The 14,643-nt window shown below is 55.0% G+C and overlaps 1 long non-coding RNA gene across 1 annotated transcript; it reads left to right on the plus strand.

Moving 5' to 3' along the window:
• Positions 1 to 10,333: 10,333 nt before the first annotated feature.
• On the plus strand, positions 10,334 to 11,393 carry LOC109026245 (uncharacterized). The gene is made up of 3 exons (XR_002005205.4): positions 10,334 to 10,734; positions 11,031 to 11,197; positions 11,297 to 11,393. It is a non-coding gene; the product is annotated as an uncharacterized lncRNA (long non-coding RNA).
• Positions 11,394 to 14,643: the final 3,250 nt, after the last annotated feature.

Consider the following 14,643-nt stretch of genomic DNA (forward strand, 5'->3'; position numbering starts at 1 on the left):
TTTTATGGGACAGAGACAAGACCCTACTCTTTCCTTCTCTTACTTATTCCTTTTCTGTTGTCTGCCAGAAGTAACCACCCATTGCCCAAACCAATCTTCAGCTTGGCCTCCTTTCGGGGGTCTGGATGCCATCCTTACTGCCTTAGTCTGGTGGCCTGAGCAGCTTACCTGAGCCTCAGCTTCTTTTTTCTTTTTTCTTTTTCTTTCCTTTTCTTTTTTTTTTTTTTGTTTGTTTGTTTCTTGTTTTTTCTGACAGGATTTCACGCCATCGGGCAGGCTGGAGTGCAGTGGTGCAATCACGGCTCACTGTAGCCTCAACTTCCAGAGCTCAGGTGAGCCTCCCACCTCAGCCTCCTGAGTAGCTGGGACTCCAGGCACACACTCCATGCCTGGCTAATTTTTGTGTTTTTGGTAGAGATGGGGTTTCTCCATGTTGTCCAGGCTGGCCTCAAACTCCTGAGCTCAAGTGATCCGCCCACCTTGACTTCTCAACATGCTAAGATTACAGGTGGGATCCTACCAGGTGGGGCAGGAGTAATCAACCCTACTAGACAGATGGGGAAAATGAGAGGCCGGGCGCAGTGGCTCACATCTGTAATCCCAGCACTTTGGGAGGCCAAGGCAGGCAGATCACTTGAGGCCAAGAGTTCGAGACCAGCCTGGCCAACATGGCAAAACCCCATCTCTACTAAAATACAAAAATTAGCTGGGCGTGGTCGTGGGCACCTGTAATCCCAGCTACTCGGGAGGCCGAGGCAGGAGAATTGCTTGAGCCCGGGAGGCAGAGGTTGCAGTGAGCCGAGATCGCACCACTACACACTCTAGTCTGGATGACAGAGCGAGACTTAGCCTCAAAACAAACAAACAAACAAATGCACCTTTGTTAGTTTTATTTGAACCAATGTTTACATCTCTGGCAACCACAGGCTCATATGAAACTTCATGCTATTAAACTTTATGGGTGACATGGCCAGGCACGGTGGCTCACGCCTGTAACCCCAGCACCTTGGGAGGCCGAGGCAGGTGGATCACGAGGTCAGGAGATGAGACCATCCTGGCTAATACGGTGAAACCCCGTCTCTACTAAAAATACAAAAATTAGCTGGGCGTGGTAGCACGTGCCTGTAGTCCCAGCTACTCGGGAGGCTGAGGCAGGAGAATGGCGTGAACCCAGGAGGCGGAGGTTGCAGTGAGCCGAGATCACGCCACTGCACTCCAGCCTGGGTGACAGGGCGAGACTCTGTCTCAAAAAAAAAAAAAAAGAAACTTTATGGGTGACAATAGAACAAAGGCAGAGGGACAGGACAGAACAATGAGTCACTCCAAACGTGAAAAACACACCGTGTGTGTTAAAAGAGGCCCCGGGACAAACACCTGCCTCAGTAGGAAGGTCCGGCATTCGTGGCGGTGTGTGCTGGGCGGTTGTGGTGAGGACTGTGTCTGTGTCTGGATGGGTGTGTAGTTGTGGAGTTTATAGCTTTCCTTTGATTCAAATCCTTCTTCCCTATCACCGGCTTACATGTTAGAGGCCTGTAACAGGAGATCAGTTCCAGGCCAACCTGTGGTTAAAAGAACCTCAGCCTGTGAGCAAATGTTACTCCTCCTCCACACTCGAGGACCCTGTGGCAGCCCAGCCTGTCAGGCCTCTGCAGACATGAGTTGGCCTGGTTCTCCCTCCTGCCATCCCTCACCCGCCAATCCCCAATCAGTCTTCACTGTATAAACAAGTGCTTCACTGAAGAGCCCAGCGCATCTGCGAAAGATCCAACACGCAGCCCTTCTTGTTCCTTTGAGTGGATCCATTTGAAAAGCTCCTGTCTCCTGGCCGGGTGTGGTGGCTCACGCCTGTAATCCCAGCACTTTGGGAGGCCGAGGCGGGTGGATCACAAGGTCAGGAGTTTGAGACCAGCCTGACCAACATGGCGAAACCCCGTCTCTACTAAAAATACAAAAATTAGCCAGGCGTGGTGGTGGGTGCCTGTAATCCCAGCTACTCAGGAGACTGAGGCAAGAAAATGGCTTGAACCCAGGAGGCGGAGGTTGCAGTGAGCCGAGATTGAGCCACTGCACTCCAGCCTGGGCGACAGAGCAAGACACCATCAAAAACAAAACAAAACAAAACAAAAATCTCCTGTCTCTAGGACCAGGCACAATGGCCTAGGCCTGTAATTCCAGCACTTTGGGAGGTCAAAGTGGAAGGATTGCTTGAGGCCAGGAGTTCAAGACCGGCCTGGGCAACATGATGAAAACCCCCTCTCTACAAAAAAATTAAAATTAAACAGATCAGTTGGGCAGGGTGGTGCACCTGTAGTCCTAGTTGCTCTGGAGGCTGAGACAGGAGGATGGCTTGAGCCTGGGAGGTGGAGGCTGCAGTGAGCCATGGTCTCTCTTTCACATTCCAGCCTGGGAGCAAGCCCTTCATCTCTAAAATAATAATAATAAAATAAATAAATAAATAAATAAATAAACTGTCTCCAAATCCTTCCATTCTAGTCCAGGCGTCTTTTGAGTTAGCTCTATTTTTTCCTAATACTCATTAAATAAACGCTTAACTATTAAAATAGAAAGTCCTCTGGGCAGGGAATGGGGTGTGAGGCGGCTGCCAGGCCGTGGCCAGAGGCTATTATGCACTGGAAACCCCGCATAGCAGAGGGGCAGCCCTGCACCTGCTCCTGTCCAAGGTAGGTGGGTGGTGACTGCAGTCCATGGGAAATGTCCCTCCTAGGGGAGTCACCAGCCACCTGGGAAGTCAGGATCAAGGCCCTCCACCCCCAGAGTACAGGAGACAAAGGGAGGAACACCAGGGACAAGGAACCCTAGGGCCCGATGCAAAGTGGCGTTCGCTTACCCGGGAGTGCCACGTTCGTGCCACCGTCACAGCCCTCGCCTCCTGCCCGCCAGCGCCTGAGACCGGAGTGCTGGGGGGCTGGCTGCAGGCGAAGGAGGTGAGGGCGAATTCGTTTCTCGCTGCAACTGCAGCCTCTAGAGCTGGGTGGGCAGGGCCTGGCTCCATGAGCTCAGAGCCGACCCTCTACAAAGATTCCAGGACTTGGGGGCCGGAGACATCTCTCTTCGAAAATAGATTAATCCAGAGGAGCTGTAGGCCCTGTGTTTAGTAAATTGTACTCTGTGTCTTCAGCACAGAAAGTCCTTCCCACTCCCTGCTCAGTATCTCCCAGCCCTCCTAGGAGGCAGGCAAGGCAACTCCAGGACAGTCACCCTAGTTCACGGATGAGGAAACCGGGGTTTCAAGACTGAGACATGAGCGCCCAGCACAGTCCGGGGTGGGGGGCAGCAAGGGGGTATTACTGAGCACCTCTCATGCACTGCCGCAGCCCCACACCTTACCCCACTTCATGCCTGGGACAGCCAGTAAGCTGCGGACTACTGGCCAGGTAAACAAGGGGAAGAATCCCACCCAAGATGTAGCTGATTTGAATTTGTTAAGAATTAAGGCCAGGTGTAGTGGCTCACACCTGTAATCCCAGCACTTTGGGAGGCAGAGGCAGACGGGTCACCTGAGGTCAGGAGTTCGAGACCAGCCTGGCCAACATGGTGAAACCCCATCTCTACTAAAAATACAAGAAATTAGTCGGACGTGGTGGCAGATGCCTGTAATTCCAGCTACTCAGGAGGCTGAGGCAGGAGAATCGCTTGAACCTGGGAGGTGGAGGTTGCAGTGAGCCGAGATCATGCCACTGCACTCCAGCCTGGGCAACAAAGGGAGACTCTATCTCAAAAATATAAAAAAATTTTAAAAATGTAAAAATTATGGCAGCCCCAATTTCCAACTAAGTTATATTCCAAGATATGGTCAAAACACATTTTCCCACTGCAACAATGTTATTTTATTTAGATATTGGGGCTTGTCCGTCAAGGGCCAGTTAACCCACAACACTCCAGAATTTCTGAACAAGTGTAATGAACATCTGACAAGCATTATTACAACATCAATGGTCAAAATAGAAAAGCAATAGCATTTGATAAGAAATTACTTTTTTTTTTTTTTGAGACAGAGTCTTGCTCTGTCACCCAGGCTGGAGCACAGTGGCACGATCTCGGCTCACTGCAACCTCCACCTCCCAGGTTCAAGCGATTCTCCTGCCTCAGCCTCCCAAGCAGCTGGGACTACAAGCACCTGTCACGACGCCCGGCTAATTTTTGTACTTTTAGCAGAGACAGGGTTTCACCATGTTGGCCAAGCTGGTCTCAAGCTCCTGGCCTTAAATGGTCCGCCCGCCTTGGCCTCCCAAAGTGCTGGGATTACAGGTGTGAGCCACTGCATCCGGCCGACTTTTTATTTAATATCTTGAATACCTGCCTGAAAATCTGAGGCCGGATGGAAGAATGGACAGAATTGCCCCCACTCTCCTGTTCTGGAATTTAAAGAAGAAAAAAGAGGGGAGGAGGCATCACCTAGTTGGGACCAGGCTGGGGGAAAAAAGGACCGAATTTGCTGACCAAATAGGGAAGCTGTGAAAGAAAAAAGCAGGTCCCTGGCAAGCAGCTCAGCAGCTGGAAATCCCCATCGGTCCTTGGGAGAGACAATGAGCTCCAGCTGCTTTCAACTCCGATGCAGAGAGAGCTGGTTCCCACCCTGCAGCCGTCCCCGTGTCCTTCTCCTCCCTGAGCCTCACCTCTCCGCCTGCCACAGAGGCGAGCATCCCGCTTCCTGCCCAGGGATGCAGTGGAGAATGAATATCACCTAGGTAACAACTCACAAGCACAGTGTCTGGCTTCGGGGCATAGGGGCGGGGGCACATGTGTAATCAATACAAGCCGCCTGCCTGGATGGCTTCCCCCTTCCCTGATGAAGACCTCCAGGCTGCAGAGACTGCTCTGTTCCTGGTCACAAGGCTGCAGCTGAAGGGCGGGGGAGGCCTCTCAGATTCAAAACAGGGCAGAGATGAGAGGCGTAATTCTAATTTGAGATCAGAGCCTGACAGCTGGGCAGGTGGCAGGCAGCCGCTTCCTCCCCTCCGTGAAGCCTGCCAGGAGAGGGGCTGTGGTCGTATTACGGGTGTGACTGGCAAGGCCCGCAGCGGGATGGGCAGTCCCCGCCATGCCAGTGCAGCTCTGTGTAAATCCTTAGTCCTGAGTATCCTCGTGTAACTCAGAGCTGGAAAGGGCCGTAGATCTTCTGGTTCCATGCTTTCATTTCACACATAAGGAAACAGGCCCACAGAGGAAAAGGGCTTTTTGTAGTCACGTGGCGAGGCAGGGGAAGCTGGGCCCAGAATGCAGGTGTCCTGCCACCCAGACCCACAGCCAGGACCCCCCTAACGGGAAAACACTCGCTCGGCCACCAAGAGCATTTGATGAATTTGCCTCTAGTCTTTTAAAAATACATATATGCAATTTTATTTTAAAATTTTTTATTTTTATTTTATTTTTTTTGAAACAGGGTCTCACTCTGTCAGCCAGGCTGGAGTGCAGTGGCATGATCATGGCTCACTGCAACCTCCACCTCCTGGGCTCAAGCGATTCTCCTGCCTCAGCCTCCCAAGTAGCTGGGACTACTACAGGCAGGCATGTGCCACCATACTTAGCTAATATGATTTTTTGTAGAGATGGGGTCTTGCTCACAACAAAGCCCAGGCTGCTTTAAAATTCCCTTGCTCAAATGATCCTCCCACCTCAGCCTCCCAAACAGTTGGGATTGCAGGTGTGAGCCACTGCACCCAGCCTACATGTAATTTTATTTTTTTTTTTCATTTTATTTTTGAGACAGGGTTTCGTTCTGTTGTCCAGGCTGGAGTGTAGTGGCGAAATTAAAGCTCACTGCAGCCTCTACTTCCTGGGCTCAAGTGATCCTCCCCTCTCAGCCTCCTGAATAGCTGGGACTATAGGTGTGCATCCCCATGCCTGGCTAATTTTTTTCTATTTTTTTGTAGAGATAGGGCGAGCTACGTGTTGCCCAGGCAGGTCTCAAACTCCTGGGCTCAAGCAATCCTTTCATCTCGGCTTCCCAAAGTGCTGGGATCACAGGTGTGAGCCATTGTGCCTGGCTATAATTTTAAATTAATACCTAATTATACTACGCATGAATACATTCTCTTTAAAAAGTTATTTCCTTGCCTCTTGGATATGGTGTGGCTACTCAGTGTTTGTTAAATGTGTGAACAGGTGAATTCTTATTTCTATCGTCCCATTCAGGCCCCAGTCTTATTACCAGCTCCTCCCTGGATGCCAGCACCCCTCAACGCCCCTCCCCCAGGACCCTCCTGCCAGGGCCACTGGATCAGGGCACCCAGGGGCAAGGAGGCCAGTGAGGCTGCTTGAGGGCCCCTCTAATTCCAGCCCCGCTCTTGGTTGGGGCTAGCTTTGGGGCACCCTTTGGACTTTTTTTTTTTTTCCAGATGGAGTCTCACTCTGTCGCCCAGGCTGGAGTACAGTAGCGAAATTTTGGCTCAACCTCTGCCTCCTGGGTTCAAGCGATTCTCCTGCCTCAGCCTCCCAAGTAGCTGGGACTACAGGCACGTGCCACCACGCCCGGCTAATTTTTGTATTTTTAGTAGAGACGGGGTTTCACCATGTTGGCCAGGCTGGTCTCGAACTCCTGACCTCAGGGGATCCGCCCGCCTTGGCCTCCCAAAGTGCTGGGATTACAGGCGTGAGCCACCACGCCCAGCCCTTTGGAATTTTCTGTCCCAGCCCCAAGCTTGGGACGGGTCTGGGGCACCCAGATACCCTCCCCGTGAAGCCAGGCCCCCCCGCCCTGCTCAACTGCCTGCACACAAGCAGCTGCTCCTCTTACTCTGTGGCTCCTCTCACCTTTGCTTCCTCTCTCCAGGTGTTGGGACGTGGAAAGACATTAAACACCTGGGAGCCCCCAGGGAATAATTCAAATTCAATCATAGAAAATGAAGGCACAAGGCCTGGGCTGCTGGGAGGGCCCGAGGGCCTGGAGCTGGAGGCTTGGCAGGCCCAGCACTGCTGAAGCCAAGGGAATGAGTGACTTCTCCAAAAGCAGGTTGAGTCATGCTGAACCTCACTGGTTCCCCAGTAGCAAGAGCATGAGGACCAAGGACGGACCTAGAAGATTCATGGTAGGGGCTGAGGGGAAGAGCAGCCAAGAGTCAGGAGGGTCAGAAGTGTGTCTGATCCCTTGGCAGGGTGCGGTGGCTCACGCCTGTAATCCCAGCACTTTGGAAGGCCGAGGCGGGCGGATCACCTGAGGTCGGGAGTTCAAGAGCAGCCTGGCCAACATGGTGAAAACCCGTCTCTACTTAAAATACAAAAATTAGCCGGGTGTGGTGGTGGGCGCCTGTAATCCCAGCAACTCAGAAAGCTGAGGCAGGAGAATTGCTTGAACCCGGGAGGCAGAGGCTGCAGTGAGCCGAGATCGCGCCACCGCACTCCAGCCAGGGTGACAGAGGGAGACTCTGTCTCAAAAACAGCAAAAACAACAACAAAAGAAGTATGTCTGATTCCTGAGGCCAGGAGTAAAAGAGGTTTCAAGAAAGAGGGTGTGGTCAACAGAGCCAGGTGCAGCTAATATAAAGGAAAAGTGGCCTCCTTTTTCCCTTGACGTGGATGCGTACAAACCCTCCCCTGGGACCAAGCTCAGGGCCGGGCCACGACCAGGGGCCCTCAGGCTAGATCTGGTGCCGAGGAGACCTGCTGCCGAGGCTGGATGGGTGAGCCTGGAAGGGCGTGGACCCTCCACCCAAACTCAGGGACAAGTGCCTGACACCCCCCTGAGCAGAAACAGGGTGGGACGGAAACCAAACAAATTGCTCCTGAAATCCATGTTTTAGGAATGTTTGGTTTTCAGCTTCTCTTTCCTGCAGCAGGATGTTTAAAGAAAACAAATCTTTAAAGTCTTCTACTCCAAAGCAAAGAGCGCTGTGTGTGCCTACTTCTGGTCTCCGCCTCAGGAACAAACCCCCTTTACTCTCTGGCCTGGATTGGGCCCAAGGCAGCCGGAGCCTCCTGGCCAAGCTGGGCCAGCAGCCCAGGCCCCTGCCAAAAGCTCAGAGTGAGCTGGGCACCACCAGGCCTTGAGGCCTTCCAGAGGCTTCTACTCCAGGGCACTCTGAGGCCGGGGGCTGTGGGTGGCTAACAGACTATGCCGCCAGCTGGGAGCAGAGGGGGCCCCATCTCTGCCCCAAATCCAAGTCTGACCAGCTCCTTCCCCTAGGGATAGATACTTGGTGGGGAAGAGAGGGAGCTGAGAAGGTCACCCAAGAAAGGTGAGCCGGGCCGCCTGCCTGGGAGTCAGAATGAGGTGGCCCATCCTCGGACTTGACCATTTCCCAATGCCCTATTTAATTTAATTTTTTATTTTATTATATAGGGACAGGGTCTCAATATATTGCCCAGGCTAGTCTCGAACTCCTGAACTCACATGACCCACTTGCCTCGGCCTCCCAAAGTGCTGGGATTACAGGCAGGAGCCACCACACCCACCCCCCAGATAATCTAAATTCAGAGCCTGCAAAAGGGTCAGGGCCCAAGGAGAGAAAATGGAGACAGAAGAGAAAGGGAATTTCTCCCTCCAGGTCCCCACGCCTGAGTCAGACCCTCTCACTGTTTCCTTTACAACCACCGCACACTCACCTGGACCTGGCCTAAGAAAAGGAATACAAGTCCATGAAGGTTCTCCCTTCTTTTTCTTTGTCTTTTCTTCTTCTTTTTCCTCCTCCTCCTCCTCTTCTTCTTCTTTCTTCTTCTGTCGCCCAGGCTGGAGTGCAATGACGCGATCTCGGCTCACGGCAACCTCCACTTCCGTATCTCAAGGAGTTCTCCTGCCTCAGCCTCTGGGACTACAGGTGCGCGCCACCACACCCGCCTAATTTTTGTATTTTTTGTAGAGACAGGGTTTCGCCACGTTGGCCGGGCTGGTCTTGAACTCCTGACCTCAGGTGATCCGCCCACCTCGGCCTCCCAAAGCGCTGGGATTACAGGCGTGAGCCACCATGCCCGGCCCATCATGTACCCTTCTGATCCTACAAGCGCACTGTGAGGTGGGCCGGGCATGGAGTTTGGTTTCAACTTCGCATTGAGATCGGAGCAGCCAGGTATGGAGTTTAGTTTCAGCTTTGCATTGAGATCAGAGCGGCTCTGAGAGGTCGGGGCTTCATCCAGGGCCACACATCCAGCTGGCAGCAGAGCCACCTGTCCACCCAGCTCTCCGGATGCCCGGCCTGTGCTCCCTACGCAGCCGCTTACTGCCCTGCCAGGAAAAGGCAGGCAGGAGGGATCTTTAAACTCCCATCAGGGGCTGAGGAACAGGCATCTAGGAGCTAAATCTGACTGGGGGAATCTCCCAGCCCAGACAGCCCAGGGCCCTGCCCAGGGGTCAGTGCTTTCACTTGCTGACCTCATGCCTCCACCACTACTCGGGAACAGATGAGGTTCAGCATGACTCAGGTTCAGCCAAATGATACTAATGGGCCATGGAATAAATCTTGCCTGGAGCCCTGTTCACCTCAGGACTTGTCCTCAGACCATGGATCTTCCTCCCTGGTCACTCAGTCAAGGAATCGCAGGAGATCAGTGCAAGAGTAGCTCCGAATGGGCCGGGTGCGGTGGCTCACGCCTGTAATCCCAGCACTTTGGGAGGCCGAGGCGGGTGGATAACGAGGTCAGGAGATCGAGACCATCCTGGCTAACACGGTGAAACCCCGTCTCTACTAAAAATACAAACAATTATCCGGGCATGGTGGCGGGCACCTGTAGTCCCAGCTACTCGGGAGGCCGAGGCAGGAGAATGGTGTGAACCCGGGAGGTGGAGGCCGCAGTGAGCTGAGATCGCGCCACTGCACTCCAGCCTGGGTGACAGAGCGAGACTCCGTCTCAAAAAAATAAAAAAATAAAAATAAAAAACAGTAGCCCTGAAGCCCCCAACCCAGCACACCTGGTCTTTGCAGGCCTGAGACACCCACAAGAGTAACAGCAGCGCCTCATTCAGGAGGCTGAGGACTAAGTGAGCAAACGCAGGCCGAGTGCTTCCCCAGGCCTGGACCTCCGTTAGCATTCGACTGTCTTATCATTGCTGTCATTGCTACACTGGAGTCAGATCACTAGGCCTTTAGGAGGAGGAACGTGCCCTTCCTGTTGACAGGCCGGGCCTCTGACCCAGCCGTCTCCTCTCCGTGGGGTGGCAGGAAGGGCCCAGGACTCAGGTGGCAGATCAGGGACCCCCTGGCCTGGCCTCTGCTCAGCTGTGTGATCCCGGGGAAGCCCCACCTTGCGTCCCCCACCGCCTTGGTTTTCTTCTCGCTGAGAAGTGAGGGAGGTGGCTGGCTGTTCAGCAGGGGAGGTGGCTGGCTGTTCAGTAGGGCCCCTTCCACTTTGGGAATCCCCAGTTTCAGCAGCAGAACTTCCCCAAGCAGAAAGCTGCTGGGAAAGTGGGTGCCCGGGTGGGAGGCGGAAGCCCCAGGGAGAGGCAGACGAAGGTGCCCTGTGCAGGCCCCGCCTCCAGCCTGGCGGACAGTGCCCTGGGTTTCCATGCCCAGACCAGGGCCTTCCCAGAACCGCAGCCAGGACATGAAAAGCTGTCAGACAGTTGCCTCTGTGTTCCTGGAAGCTGTGGCTCAGGAAAAGTGGGAGGGAGAGAAGGAGGGAGAGAGCAATCGAGGGAGAGCAGAAGAGAGTGCGAAGAGAAAGAGAAAGACAGGAGGAGGAGCAAGGGGAAGGGAGGAGGCAAGCGTGGAAAGGTGAGAAGAGGTGAGGCAGAGGCCCACGTGGAGAGGCAGAGCCTGGGACGCTGCCTGCGGGGGAGGTCAGGTGAGGAGCAGGGAGGGCGGAGGCTGTGAGCGGCCACCCTGGAACAGAGCTCGGAACCACCATTGCTTTTGACTTCCTTCAGCCTGAAACACTGCCTGGCCACAAAGCAGAAGTAGCAGTTGCTTTCTTAACAGGAGGCAGAGCTGTTGTTGGGTGACCCTCTTCTCATTCCCTTGAAGAATCTCAGCCCATGCCCCCATCCCTTCTGGCCTGGAGACACCAGTGTTGGGGGGTTTTCTGTAAAACAGTAACAAAGACCTCGTGTCCGAAGCAGCACCCTTTACCTCTGTTTTCAGGGCCACAGGGGAACCCACACCCAGCCGGGCAGGAGTCAGAGGCTGTTGTCATGGTAACTGGCATCCCAAGGCCTGGTCTGCCTCCTGCCTCCTTTGATGGTCACTGCTTCCTCTGCGAAGCACCTGTCGCGTGTGGGGGTTTGTACCAAGCTCTTTCCACGCACTAGGTAAGCCATGTCACAACCACACGATGAGATACGACTTGTGTGTGTGTGTGTGTGTGTGTGTTTTCTTCTAGAGATACAATTATTAATCTTACATTACAGGGGGAGAAACCAGGCAGCCCACCTTCAGAGCCCGCGTCTTAACTGTGACCCCACGTTGAAATAAAATGTGGAAACTGCCCACAGACACACCTCGTGGTGGTTACGAGTCATGGGAGCTGCACTTCTGCCTCTTGGGGAGTTGCTTGTTTGCTCCATGCTGGTTTCCTCACCTCAGAAACTAGAATAACAGTTCCATAGAGCAGTCGTGAGGATTGAAGGAGGTGGCCTGGGCACTGAGCACAGACCCTGGCCCAGGCAGGGCTCCATCGAGGGTTTGTTAGTACAGGAGTTCTGGCGAGCCCTCAGCCCCTGGGCTGCTTCCCTCCAGCCATTCCTCTGCATGCTAAGAACTAAAGAGAAGGGATTCAGACCCAGATGGAGCATGGGTGTCAGGCACTGTGCCCAGCTGCCCATGAGAGCCAGCAAGGTGCCTGTGTCCTTTGAGGTACTAGGATTCTGGGCCCTGGATCCTGCAGTGCGGTGACCTCCCCTTCCCCCATCTGTCCCTGCCCTGCTCCACCCTCAGCCACCTGCAGGGCCCCCACCCAAGGGTCAGGGCAGAGCAGGGCAGAGCAGGGCAGGGCTGAGTGGGAGGCAGCGGAGGGGGTCATTATCGCCGGCAGCACAGGGCTGAAGAGAGTTAAACCTTCTTATCAGTTCCCTGGGCCTGTGCCCAGCCCAGCCCAGCCCAGCTCTGAGGCACAGGGGCTGGAGAGCAGAGCCCTGGGGTTGCCAGCCAAGCCTGTCTCCTCTGGAATGGCCCAGGACCAGGGATGGGGCAGCGGCCTGGGAACCCGAGTCACCAGACTGGCTGCACCGTGTGATCTGATGCAACCACTTCCCTCTCCGGGCCCCAGAGTCCCTGCTTATGAAAGTGGGGGTGGGGGGCAGCTGGATGAGGCAGCCCGGGTCCCTCCCTCTCCTAGAGAGTTAGGATCCTGTGATCCCTGGGAGGTGGCTATGACTGTCAGTCCTACAGACGAGGAAGCTGAGGCTACGCACAGGACAGTGACTTCTCCACAGCACACTAGTTGGGCACAGAGAGGAATGATGGGGCTGAGCCCCACCCCACATGCCCATGAAGCTTGTGAGCCTTCCAGAAGGCCCATGGAGGAAAGGCGTGGAGATGGGAGGGCGCTGCTCTGGGCACCCCATCCCAGGGTCTAACCCCTTTCTTCAGGTCCTAGGGGCCAGCTGGGGACCTCTCAGAGGAGCCCTAGACAGGCACCTGGCGGCTTTGCAGGCCTGGGGTCACTCCTTGGCTCCAGCCCACAGAAGGCAGAGATGGCAGGGCTTCCTGGGCGTGTGGACAGTAGGCCCTGTAACTGGGCTCTGATAACACCCCTCCCCTTATCAGTGGGTCAAGGACTGGGTGGGGTGCATCTGAGAATCAAGGGTACATTCCACAGAAACAAGGAAGGGGCAGAAAGGAAAAGTGGGTGCAGCTGAACCGAGGCCTCCCAGCCCGGCTGCAAAGAATCCCGGAGGGGTCCCCTGGCTTAGGGGGGAGAGTGTGGAGTGGTGGGGAGTCAAAGGAAGGGACAGTCTAAGTCTCACTTAACCCTCCAGGAGCCAAGGGGCCTGATCCAAGAGACTTGCCTGAAGAAACCTTAGAAATCCTAGGCTGGGGCCAGGCGCCCTGGCTTATGCCTGTATTCCCAGCCCTTTGGGAGGCTGAGGTGGGCTTATGACTTGAACCCAGGAGTTTGAGACCAGCTTGGCTAACATGGTGAAACTCTGTCTCTACTACAACTACAAAAATTAGCTGGATATGGTGGTGCACACCTGTAATTCCAGCTACTCAGGAAGCTGAGGCACGAGAATCAATTGAATCCGGGAGGAGGAGGAGGCTGCAGTGAGCCGAGATCGCACCACTGCACTCCAGCCTGGGCGACAGAGCAAGACTCCGTCTCAAAAAAAAAAAAAAAAAAGAAATCCCAGGCTGGAAGGGACAGAGAGACCTAGAATCCACATTTAGAGCAGGAGGCCATTGCCCTCAGAGGGGTCATGGTCTCCTTTGACACTATGAGGAAAATTATGTCTGCCCAGTGGGGAAATTGAGGCCCCGCGTGTGAGGGGAAATGACTCACAGCTGGCTTAGGGCTTGAAAGGCCCTTGCCTGAGGCTGAGTGTGTCCCCTGCATACCTGGAGGCGAGGACCAGTAGGTGCCGTCCTGAACTAAGGGACAGGGTGGCAGAGGAAGGGCAGGGCCTCCCCAGATACTGGGCCTGGGCTTCTTTGCCCGTGGGCTGGGACTCCAGGCAGGCACCACTTGTTCAACCAGCCAGTTCCATAATTCACATCCCGGCCTTGGCCCAGGCTCCTGGACCCCCTCCCCCGTGGCCCATGCCAGGCAGGTGGGTGAGGCTGGGCCTGCACAGGGAAGGGTCTGAAGCCTCCAGGGACAGTTGTGGCAGGACCCATTAGGCTGGAGATCTGGAGGGACGTCCTGCATCACCAGCAGTAGAGAGGACAGGGGCTGGGCCAGCATCCCCCTGAGAATGCGCTCACACCCCAGCACACAGACACACACGCCTCCGCGGCACCTGGGGGTGGCTCATCTGAACCCTTGGGTGACATCCTTCCGCCCCCACCCTCCTCCACACCCTGGTTTCACCCGGATACAAAGGTGGCAGGAAGCAAACAGTGTGGCTTGTGCCCATTTTGACACTCCAGGTGGCAGAATCACTGGGACACTTGATAAAAATTCCCACCCTCCCCTGACACGGAGAGGCTGAGCCAGAGGAGCCTGGCAGAAGGGACTTCCCTGAAGAAAGGGGCCCAGGTCCGTCTCGAAGGTGGTCCTTGGAGAAGCTCTGGGTGGTGTGTCAGCTGCGTGGTGGAGAAAATCATCAGGATGACACTGACCGCGCTCACTGTGTGCCCACCGTGTACCTGTGTCCCGATGTTTTGCGTGAAACACCTCATTCCAGCCTCTGCCAGCCTTCCAGAAAGATGACATTATTCCCAGTCCCACGGTCACATTCTGGCCGCTAGCAGAGCCACAGTTAGATGTGCCCCCCTGACCCCCCCAACCCCAGGGGCCTGAAGACTTGTGGGGCCTGGGACCACCCCAGGGGCAAGACCAGAACCAGCTCCTGACTTCCCACCAGGAAACAGGGACCAGGGTGAGACACAGCTGCAGGAAAGATGCAAGGCTGGGCCGTGGTGGAGAACGCCCCCACCCCTCCACTTCCCCAGGACGCGGCAGGCAGGAGGGGGCCGCTCGCAGCCTCAGGGCCCCAGAAATGATAAGGCCAGCCCTAACCCCACCCCGGAGGCTCCAGAGAGGCAGGGCTGGACCAGGCCAGGCCTGGTGAATCCCTGGGCTGCGAGCGCCCCCTGC

This window comes from Gorilla gorilla, chromosome 2, assembly GCF_029281585.2.
Source record: "Gorilla gorilla gorilla isolate KB3781 chromosome 2, NHGRI_mGorGor1-v2.1_pri, whole genome shotgun sequence".
In the NCBI taxonomy this organism is placed as follows: Eukaryota; Metazoa; Chordata; class Mammalia; order Primates; family Hominidae; genus Gorilla; species Gorilla gorilla.